Source organism: Petaurus breviceps, unplaced genomic scaffold (assembly GCF_028583685.1).
Source record: "Petaurus breviceps papuanus isolate PSGF00001 unplaced genomic scaffold, PetGlider_PUasm1.0 221, whole genome shotgun sequence".
Lineage (NCBI taxonomy): Eukaryota > Metazoa > Chordata > Mammalia > Diprotodontia > Petauridae > Petaurus > Petaurus breviceps.
The window spans coordinates 4,044,711-4,055,514 of record NW_027185877.1 but is presented as its reverse complement, the minus strand read 5'-3'; the positions used below and the strand labels follow the sequence as shown (position 1 = coordinate 4,055,514).

General features: G+C 37.0%; 1 protein-coding gene and 1 long non-coding RNA gene across 5 annotated transcripts in view; one reads left to right on the top strand and one right to left on the bottom strand.

The window, feature by feature from the left end:
• The window catches only part of LOC138166376 (uncharacterized), a 29,918-nt gene extending 20,469 nt beyond the window's left edge, over positions 1–9,449 (bottom strand). The window contains exon 1 of the long non-coding RNA XR_011169583.1: positions 9,161–9,449. This is a non-coding gene — a long non-coding RNA (uncharacterized lncRNA). The remainder of the gene's footprint in view (positions 1–9,160) is intronic.
• Positions 1–10,804, top strand: part of SYT1 (synaptotagmin 1) — a 766,356-nt gene that overhangs the window by 453,037 nt on the left and 302,515 nt on the right. The gene's annotated exons all lie outside the window — the stretch shown is intronic.

Here is a 10,804-nt window from a genome sequence, read left to right as displayed (position 1 = left end):
TCTCTCTCTCTCTGTCTGTCTCTCTCTCTCTGTCTCTCTCTGTCTCTCTCTCTGTCTGTCTTTCTCTCTCTCTCTCTCTCTGTCTCTCTGTCTCTGTCTCTCTCTGTCTCTCTCTCTCTCTGTCTCTGTCTCTCTCTCTGTCTGTCTTTCTCTGTCTCTCTCTCTCTTTCCTTCTCCCCCTCTCTCCCTTTCTCGCTCCCTCTCTCTCCCTCTCTTCTTCTCCCTCTCTCTCTCCCTCTCTTCTTCTCCCTCTCTCTCTCCCTCTCTTCTTCTCCCTCTCTCTCTGTCTCTCTCTGTCTCTCTCTCTCTGTCTGTCTCTCTCTCTCTGTCTCTCTCTCTCTCTCTCTCTGTCTCTGTCTCTCTCTCTCTCTCTCTCTCTCTCTCTCTCTGTCTCTGTCTCTCTCTCTGTCTCTCTCTCTCTCTCTGTCTCTCTGTCTCTCTCTCTCTCTCCCCTTCTCTCTTTCTCTTCTTTCCCTTCCTTCCTTCCTCCCTAACAAGCATTTGCACAATTTGTTCAGCTGGATCTTTTTCTTATGTATTTGAAGAAAGGGTGAACAAAAGAATTAAGGAGCTCAAAGAAAAGGAAGCCCTATGAGAACTTCCAAAGTTTTAAGAGATTTAAATGAAAATAACAACAGTAAACAGAGAATCTTTTCCAGGCTCCAAACCATAGAAGTCTCTTGTTGTGACTTGACTATGCAGTGTGTCTGTTTTTCTAACCTCTATTGGAAAGAACAAGCAAAGTAGCATAAACTGATATCATTATAACCAGATAACTTGCCTTTCATTTATAAATTTCTTTTATGTTTCAGCTTCATGATGGGCAGGCATAAATGGGTCTATATGACTAGATGGAAGATTGACCTGGGTGATCTTGAGAGATAACTATCAGGGGAAGTAGAAATTGTAATAAGACCTGGAGTCAGGGAAACTGAATTCAAATCTTCTACTAACAGTATGATTCTGGGCAAGTCATTTAACCACAGTCTGCCGCAGTTTCCTCATCTGTAAAATAGTAATAATGACATCCACTCTCTTCCAGGCTTGTTGTGAGATAATAATAATATGATGATGATGATATAAGATAAAATGAGAGAATACTTATGAAGTATTTTGTAAACTTAAAAGCATTGTATACATGTGTATGTTTATAAGATCCAAAACTATTGGCATATTTAGTGTTCCAAAGTGAATTAATTATTTTTCTAAAAGCAGTTAAAAGAATCTATTTCTTTATGCTAGTTATCATTATTATTATTGATAAGATCCAAAATCATTGGCATATTTGAGCATTCTAAACTAAATGTTAACTCTATGAAAAAGCAGTTAAAAGAGTCTATTTTTCTAAGTAGAAGTTGCTGCATTACCCTTAGAAACACAATTAGTTTGAATGGAATTGAGCAAAATAAAATCTGCCTTTATTTTTCTAGTTGAAAGGGGCAGTTTGTTGTTATAGTTCAGTAATATTTTTTAGTTCTGCCTGACTCTTCATGACCCCTTTTAGGGTTTCCTTGCCAAACAAAATGGAGTGGTTTGGCATTTACTTGTCTAGCTCATTTTACAGATGAGGAAACTGAGGCAAAACAGGGTTAAGTGACTTTCCCAGTGTTACAGATCTAGTGTGTGAGGCAGTATAGCAAAGCGATTAATATAAAACCTAAAAGCACATTGCTATATCTGTGTGGGCTCAGTGGCATCTTTGAACCAGAAACAAAATGAAGGGACATAAAAAGGTGGATAGGATATGACATGTAAAAATGTATTAAGCAGAGGAAGGTTTGACTGGAACCCAAGGCTTTGAGCTCCAAATTTAATGCTTTTTCTGCCCTAATAAATCACTTAAAAATCTATTTTTTTGTAAGGAGCTTCCCTATTATTTGCTGATTTTTCTCAGTTCTCTACAAGTGCAGAATCTTTCCAAAGTCTAGTGGCAGTGATATTGAGGTTATATCAATCTGAAAAAGTAAGCAATTTGTCGTTCAAATCTGCAAACTCTTTTAATGACTGGTGACATTTTTGGGGGGAAGGGGGCATTTAGTGTTTTAGACTTATAGAAGTGTTGGACAGGGCCTATGTCTGTATTCACAGAGAATGATGAATGATTTCCATCACTTCCACAACCTCCAGCATTAAAAAAAGAGAATTAAATTTTGTGGCTTTTGCAAATTTGTTTTTGAACTCAGTATGTTTTAAAGGACTATAAGAGTTTGACCCAACCTGTTTTTCCTCTCTGCTGTTAAATGACAAATGTATTTCATTACAAAAATGGGTAGAAATTCAGATAAGTGGATAGAATGTATAAATTACAGAGCCTGACATTTTCTCACTTTAATATTCTCTAACATACAGCCTTCTTTTGATTGATTGAAATCAACACTCATATTTATTCATCTTATCAATCTTTATTTTAATGAAAGGGCTGATGTCTGATTTTCAAAATTGACTTTGTGTTAGCATGCCCTGACACAAATTTCTTCTAAACCAATCAGATTTAATGAACTTAGATTTACTCACTGCTTCTATCTCCATTAAAGAAAAATATTTCATATTTAACAAATTGGTGAATGTGCTAAGAGAAGTAAAAATAATTCACTTAAGTTTAAACAGACTTTTTAAAATAGGGACAAAGCATAGTCCAGTGAGCTCATAAGCCAATATGTTAAAGGCATCCATCTATTGTTCTTGTCCTGGCCCATGATAAGCTTTGCAATTGAACTATTTGCCTTCTCTGTCACTTTTCTATAAATTGGAGATCTTACATAGCTCAGGCAGATAGAGAGGGTTATTGGATAGCTCTTCCATATGGAAAATCATTTGAACTAATATTCTATGTGTTAGTAGCAAATAGTAAGGACTTAATAAATGTTTGTTGGGTGATGGTTGGATGGATGGTTAAGATGAATGGATGGATGGTTAGATGAATGGATGGATAGATGAATGAATGAATGAATGAGTGAGTGAATGAATGAATGAGTGAGTGAGTGAATGAATGAATGAATTTCACTCTGGATAAATAAGAGACAGGGTGGCATAATGACTAGAAATCTAGACTTACAGTCCTGGAAACCTGGGCTCACCTCTCATTTCTGACATGTCCTGTGACCCAGGGTGAGTCCCTTAGCTTATTAGTGCCCTGGTTAATGTCATAAGTCTCTTCAAAACAAAGGACAAACAAAAGGATGCACTGCAGAAGGGGTGCTGATTGGTTGAGGCAGATTCCTCACCTCCGAGTCTGTTATTTCAATAAAATCACAGATCCAGTCGACATCCCTATCCCTGCTTCAGATGAATGGAAAATAGCCATAATGTTTATAAAGAAAAAGTTTGGCCAATTCAAGACTAGTCATTTGGCCAAGCTTAGTGTTTTATTTAGAGGGTTCTAAATCTCAAATTATTGAACACAGGTTTGTAAAAATTAATTATTTGAAATAATAAAATTGCCTGTCAGTTTTTTTTAAAATACTAATGAATTAAACAATAGAATTCCAAATGCAGCTCTTATCAATGACCCCTTGATTAAAAAAAAAGAGATCAAACTTCAAAAAGCAAAATATTAAAGGGAACTTTTACTTGAAGTGGCAAGTTAAAAATGACTATAAAATTGCTGTCTTGTTATAGGCAGTGGTGAAATTACTTCAAGTCCAGTCAGGGGTCATTAGGAGAATGGAAAATGTCAGTCCATGGATGTGACCCCTTTTATAATTTACTTAAACAATTCAGTCAATGTATATCAAGGAACTTCTGTGTGCCAGGCACAATGTAAGTGGTAAGGTAAGGTAATTCGGGTTAAATGACTTGTCCAAGTTTACACAGCTGGTTAAGTGTCAAGTGTCTGAGGTCGGATTTGAACTCAGGTCCTTTTGACTTCTGGGCCAGTGCTCTGGCAATGTAAAGTGAAAATTAAAAAGCCCAAAAGGAATTTAGATTAGTCTAGGGCAGCGGTTTTCAAAAAAAAGTTTTTTTTTTTTATTTCAGGACCTTTTTACATTCTAAAAACTGTTCAGTACCTAAAAGAGCTTTTGTTTTATACCTATCGATATTTACCATATTCAAAATCAAAAATGTGTTCATATTATTGTGAGAAATCATTTTTTTATTTCATAGACCCTCTAAAAGGATCTCAAGGATCCCCAGGGCTCCTAGACCACACTTTGGGAATCACTATACTTGGGGATACAACATGGACACAAACTACCAAGGAGAGGATGATTTTAGGTAGGAAAAGGCACTAAGAGGCATGATTGTTATAAGATCCATGAAGACAGGGACTGTCTTTTTGCCTCTTTTTGTATCCTCAGTGAATAACACAGTGTCTGGCACATACTAAGAGATTAATAAATGTTTACTGATTGGTTGGTTAATGATGGAGAAGAAAAAGCTGTCACTCAGGCTGAGCCTTGAAGGTAGCCAGGGATTCTAAGATGCAGAAGAAGAGAGGGCTGGATTCTAGCCTGTACAAAGGCATATATGTATGGAGGAACATGGTGTATTGTTTAGTTACCTTTTTAATGTTAATGTTAAAATATCATAGAGTATTACAATGAAATTTTCTGGAAAAGGTGTCCTTAACTATAAACTCCAAAGATATGTCTGAATATTTGTTACAGTGCAAGGTAAGCTAAGGAGACTTTTTTTTTTTTTGCAATTTTATTTTTTTATGTATTTTTATTCTGAACACCAAATAAAATGGGTGGGGGGGGGTTTGAGATAGAGACGTACACACACATTTGCATACACATATTGTTATATGGACAGGAAAAGAATTGCAGATCTATGTTAGGTACTGCTTAGCTTTTCCTAAGTTCAGCCAGTAGCTTTCAAAGCTCTGGTGCTTTTCCAATATGTCATTCTGATCTTCCTTATGTTGTTCTCTTCTAAATTATCTTTAAAGATACTTCAATGATTTTTTTCCTTTTTTTTTGGAAAGACTCTTCCTACCATGCAGTATCCTTATTTGGGCTTAACAGGGTATTTCATCAGCAGAGAGAACTTCAGGTTTAAATGAATCACCAAAGTCTAATCTTGTTGAGTTGACAGACACCAAGTTCTGTGATTTGTTCCTGGGCACATGGTTACCATGTGTCAGAGGTGAGACTTCAACCCAAGTGTTCCTGACTGTCCATTAATCTATAATATAAGAATTGTGAATGTTAGTGAACAGGAATATTGATCTCTTGATATTTTTGATGCACACTGGGATGAGAATATTGAGAAAAGGTGTAGAACCTGAGTGCTGTGAGTTTGGAGATGGATATCTTTCCCAGAAATTTCACCTTGGAGCTCAGAGAAATGGAGCTTGCAGAGTGGGCTGATTCTGTTCATAAGGGAGGCCTCCACTGTGGTCCCACCTAGATATTCTAATGAGATTAACTAGACCTAAGTAACCTATCAAGATGGTCTAATCAGATTAACTAAAGGAAGCACCCTAACAAAACAAACCTGGTGTTGGGTGACACCAGAGGTACTTCAAAGTTAAAACATTCTCCCTTCCCCCAAGGGAAGCATCTGACACATTGTCCATACTCCAGAAATTAGGAAAGTGGCTGAGCAGCCTCATTTTATAACCTTCTGTTGCCCTAAAGCTGTGTAAAACCCCTTGGAGCAGTTAGTTGACTCAGTAAATAGAGAACAGGCCCTGAGTTCAAATCCAATCTCAGACACTTGACACTTAACTAGCTGTGTAACCTTGGACAAGTCATTTAACCCAAATTACCTTACCTTCCCCCCTCCAAAAAAGAAAATCATACACTTGTGTATCTCCCTCTGTTGGCCAGTTCCTAGTGCTCTGACAACTGCCCATCAGCTGATGCAAAAAAAAAAAAGAGCATTTTAAATTTTATAGCTTTGCCTCCTGAGTTCTTGACCTCCAGTCAAATGGAGCTAGGTGAGAGAAATTACCTTCCAGAAGGATCTTAGAATCAGTGGGCTGAGAAAGTCCCCAACAGGAGACAGGAGGTGATGATGCTACCCAAGAGGATGCCTGTCTTTCAAATGTTCCTTTGGAATTGTTCTTGAAGTCTGTCCTTACTGCTAGAGACGTAGCATAGATGACCTGACTGACTCATGCTGGCTCAGCCTCACAGTTGGATTAATGATGGTACATTAGAAGGTGGAGCATTCAATTTGAATAAAATGTACAAAATTAGGAGCCTTACCTGTACCTTTCAAGTCCTTGGAAATTAGATGAAGGCAATCACCAGAGTAATTTTCTTGTATTTCTAAAGCACTTCTAAATCAGTTCAATTCATATTTATCAGGCACCATGGGGTGCAGGGCATTGAACTAGACTGTAATTTACAAGATTGGGGAAAGATGGAGCCCATGATGAAAAGCAGTATACCTTTACTGAAATTCTGCTCCCAAACCCAAGGAGAATCAGGGAGATCCATGGTATCAGGAAAGACCAAGGAAGCACATATAACAACAATAAAATTAATAATAGATATTCACATTTAAAGTGTGTAAAGCGCTTTATGTGCATTTTATCACCTGGATCTCATTTTCTACTTAGTCCATAAAAAAGTCAGATGTGAGTTGTGATCTTTCATTTCAGCCAGTTTTTCTCTCTTGCAAATTGAATCATAAACTCTTGCTCGACATTATTCAAAAGTCAGTAGGTCTTGCTAAATCACATTGTCATATTCCAAGATGAAATCATTGACACACAATGAAAGGTGGAAATGGGAAAAGGAATAAATAATTCAAAACTCTTTACACTTCATGTCTGATACACTTAGGATCTAAATTCCCTCTCTAGGTCATCCTGTGTTCCCATATTAAAAAGTCCCATTGACTTTGGCCACAGAAGCAAGTTATTTAGATACCATTTCTGGCTGTTTGGACATTATGTTCGCCATCCCATTGACCACAATCCAAAGTGTCTTGCAGAACAATTTTATAGCTTTGTTTATGACTGTTTGACAGTGGGTGCAATGGCAATTTGAACACAGTTTGATGAAAGAGGTCTTAGAGTTGCAAGTATACATTCTCTCTTGAATGCCTGCCACTCAGAAACAGCAACTGAATGATGGCAAAGCTCTGGAAAATGGGAGTTTTCAAATTATTTATCCTCAGCTATTACGGGGGAAAAAAGTTTGAGTCAATTGACTTGATCTACCTCCGCTATATCTCTTGGAAAGGTGCCAAAGGAATCTGTTCTCTTCTTGCTGTACAAAAACAGGCAACTTCGATTAATATTACATATACAGTCTATTCCCACATACTGACTGGAATTGATCCCAGGGAGACTTCAATTCCATCTCAACGTTTCATGTCTATTTTTTCTACCAACAAAAGGCTTGACCCTGACCATGCCTCCTTTCAAATGCTATCAGATACATCTGAAACCTTCATAATGTTGTTGAAAAGGCTATTTAGATACCACATCTTGATTCTGACCCTGTCATTCTTCTGAAATCTTAAAAGTCTCTCTTTGCAAAAAGCTTATAAATGCTTCCTTTAATATGCCTGTCTCCTAAAATAAATGCCAGCTTCTAAAAATGACTATAGCCTATTTTGTTAATGGGAAGTTTCCACTACCAAAAAAATGATTTTTAAGGAAATAATCTTCGATTTAGGTAATTATTATACATAAGATTAGACACTGCCCATATATATATATATATATATATATATATATATATATATGTATATATAGTAATCCTTTCTTTCCTAATGCATTTTAAAAGTTCTCTCAATTCCCAGTAAATAGCACTGTAATTCTTTTGTATGGAATTTAGACATGTGAGTGCATGGGGTTTTTGTTTGTTATATTTCACATCCATATACCCAGAGGAAAGGGGACTAATGGAAAATCTCAATTCAGCCAATAGATTCCAATGTGCAACAGTCAACAACCATTTATTAATCATCTATTATATGTGAAACTGTGCTAAGTGCCCTGACCTCAAAGAGTTCACATTCTAATGGGGGAGACAACATTCACAAAACTATGTATACACAAGATGCATCCAGAGAAAATGAAAAGTAATCTCACAGGGCAGAAGAAGCTTTGAAATCAGAACTCAAGTTTGAATCCAGACTCTGCATGTTAGCAACTTTGTGACCTCATATAAATTGTTTCTCCTTTCTGGGCACCACTTTCTTCATCTGTAAAATGAATGAATTGGATTCAATGACCTCTAAATTCCCTTCTATCTCTATACTCAATTTTATTACTACAATGCTGTGATTGCGAAATAGCTATGTGTTAGGGAGTGTACAAAACACTGGGGATACCGAGTATTTTTTAAGGGAGAAAGGGCAGTCATTAATTGCCTTTAAGAGGTATCCTAAGGTGAATGTGTACACAGATTAAGTAAATACCACATAGCTTGGGGAAAAAGCAAATGCTAACTACAATGGGGGATAGGACAAGCTTCCTGCAGGAGGTGACACCTGGGTCTTAAAGGAAGATAGGGTTTGGTAAGATGGAAGTGAGGAGGGAGTGAATTCCAGGCATGGAGTGAGAAAGTGGAATAACAGAATTGTAAAGAGAATTTTAATTTGGCATAAGTGCTTAATTTTATATTAATAAACTTTTATTGAAATTTGTATTAAGTTCATTGTTAATTGCCGAATATAATTACTGTGTTTTATTTATTTGGAAAGCATAGAGCTTGTATTAACTACATTGCATTTGAAATTTTAAAAAATATTTGGCCCTTAGTGCCTTCTTTATTCATAATTTTTTATGTATTTTCAGGAGTATATCTGTTAAAATGAAAATGTGTTTGCCTTTCAAAATAATTTGCAATAATCTCTTTGCTTTCAGTACTTCCACATAGGATTGTGTTGTTATGAAATAAGCCACTTTACAATGAGATCTCACTACAATTTGAGTGTGTTCTTAAGACATTTCCAGAAAGGAAAGAAATTCTCATGTTCACTTTCCTAACTACAGATCATTTCTAAAATGACAGTCAACCAACACATAATTACGGCATTGATATGTTCCAGTACTGAGGAAGCAAAAAAACAACAATCCTTGCCTTTAAAAACATACATTTTAAATATCCTGGAAAAAATAGAAAATTATGTCAGGCCTATGGGATCAAGATCCTATTTGACCTGGTCAAACAAACCACTTCAACATTCATTCATTCGTTTATAAAATACAGCTCACTTTGGGCAACCAAAAATAAAAACAGACAGAACTTACAGGAAGCTGTCCTGACCTTCAGAGTTGACTGAAAAGGTGATGGCATCACAGGGACCACGCTAAGTGCTGGGGATACAAAGAGAGGTAAAAACAGTTGCACTCTGGATTCGGATCTTGATAGCATCTTGTCACAATTGGCAAAGACAACTGGAATTGTTAAGTTAACTGCCCAGGTGGGACCCTGTTAAGGAATATTCTCCTACTCATCTTTATCTGTCAGGTAACCAAGCTGTGGGTGGGTAGATGACTAAGTAAAATTCCCCGGCATCTCTGTTTATGCCAAGGAAAAGATTCCAGGTGCAGGGTGTTGGGGGCCTTTGGGGAGAACATCATGCCTGGGAAGCACCCAGGTGTTCCACATGTGCCAAGATTTGGAAATTAGCCTATTTTTTTTTAATCATCTGAATAAACCTCAATTGGGAACTTTGCCAGAAGCTAGCTCCTTCACAGTGACAAGAAGCTACATAATCTCCTCCAGCTTTTCTCTAACTCTTTTTTTAACTTCTAGTTTACATCATTCATTTCTGCAAGATTTTAAGTTACAAATTTTCTATGCACCACCCCAAAATAATGATCCCACTGAATATCCCCTCCTCCAATATGCTCTCTCCCATATCTTCTCCCATACCCCCTCTACTTTCCAGTTGGGCACGGTGGATCTCTATGCCCCAGTCCCTGTATGTCTTATTTCCCAGTTACATGAAAAATAATATAAATAATATATATACATATATAAATATTAAACATTTTATTTTAAAACTTGGAATTCCAGATTCATTCCCTTCCTCCCTTGTCAGCCACCCTTACTGGGAAGATTAGCAATTCAGTATAGGTTGTACATGTGTAACTATGAAAAACATTTCCATAGTGGATATATTGTGAAGGAATGACTATAGGGGTGGCTAGGTGGCACAGTGAGTAAGCCCCAGAGTTGGGAGGACCCAGGATTGGTTCCTGCCTCAGATACTTAACACCTACACAAAAAAAAAACTGGCCATGTAACCTTGGGCAAGTTACTTAAGCCCAACTGCTTTAAAAAAAAAAAAAAGACTGACTGTATTTCCCTCCCTCCTATCCCACCTCCCACTTGTTCTATTCTAATTTGAACCTGTCTGTTTTCAAAAGTGGATGCTTCCAACTTCCCTTCACCCTAGCCTGCCTTCCCTTACATTATCCCCCCTCTCATCCCCTTCCCCCCCCTACTCTCCTATAGGGTGAGATACCCTATTCAGTGTGTATGTCATTTCCTCCCTGAGCCAAATTCAATGAGAATAAGGTTGACCAATTCCCTTTTGCCTTCCTTTTCTTCCCCTCCATTGTAACCATTTTTCCTTGCCTCTTCTATATGAGATAGTTTACCCCATTCCGTCTCTCCCCATCTCCTCTCATTATATTCCTCTCTCACCTCTTAATATCACCTTTTAGGTATCATCCCTTCCTATTAAATTGGTCCTGTGCCATCTGTCTATGTATACCTGTACACATATATACACACATTCGCATTTGTATTCATACGCCCATATACCCTCCTATATAGACATTTATATATATATATACATACATACATATATGTATACACACACACACACACACACACATATATATATATATATATATATATATATATATATATATATATATATA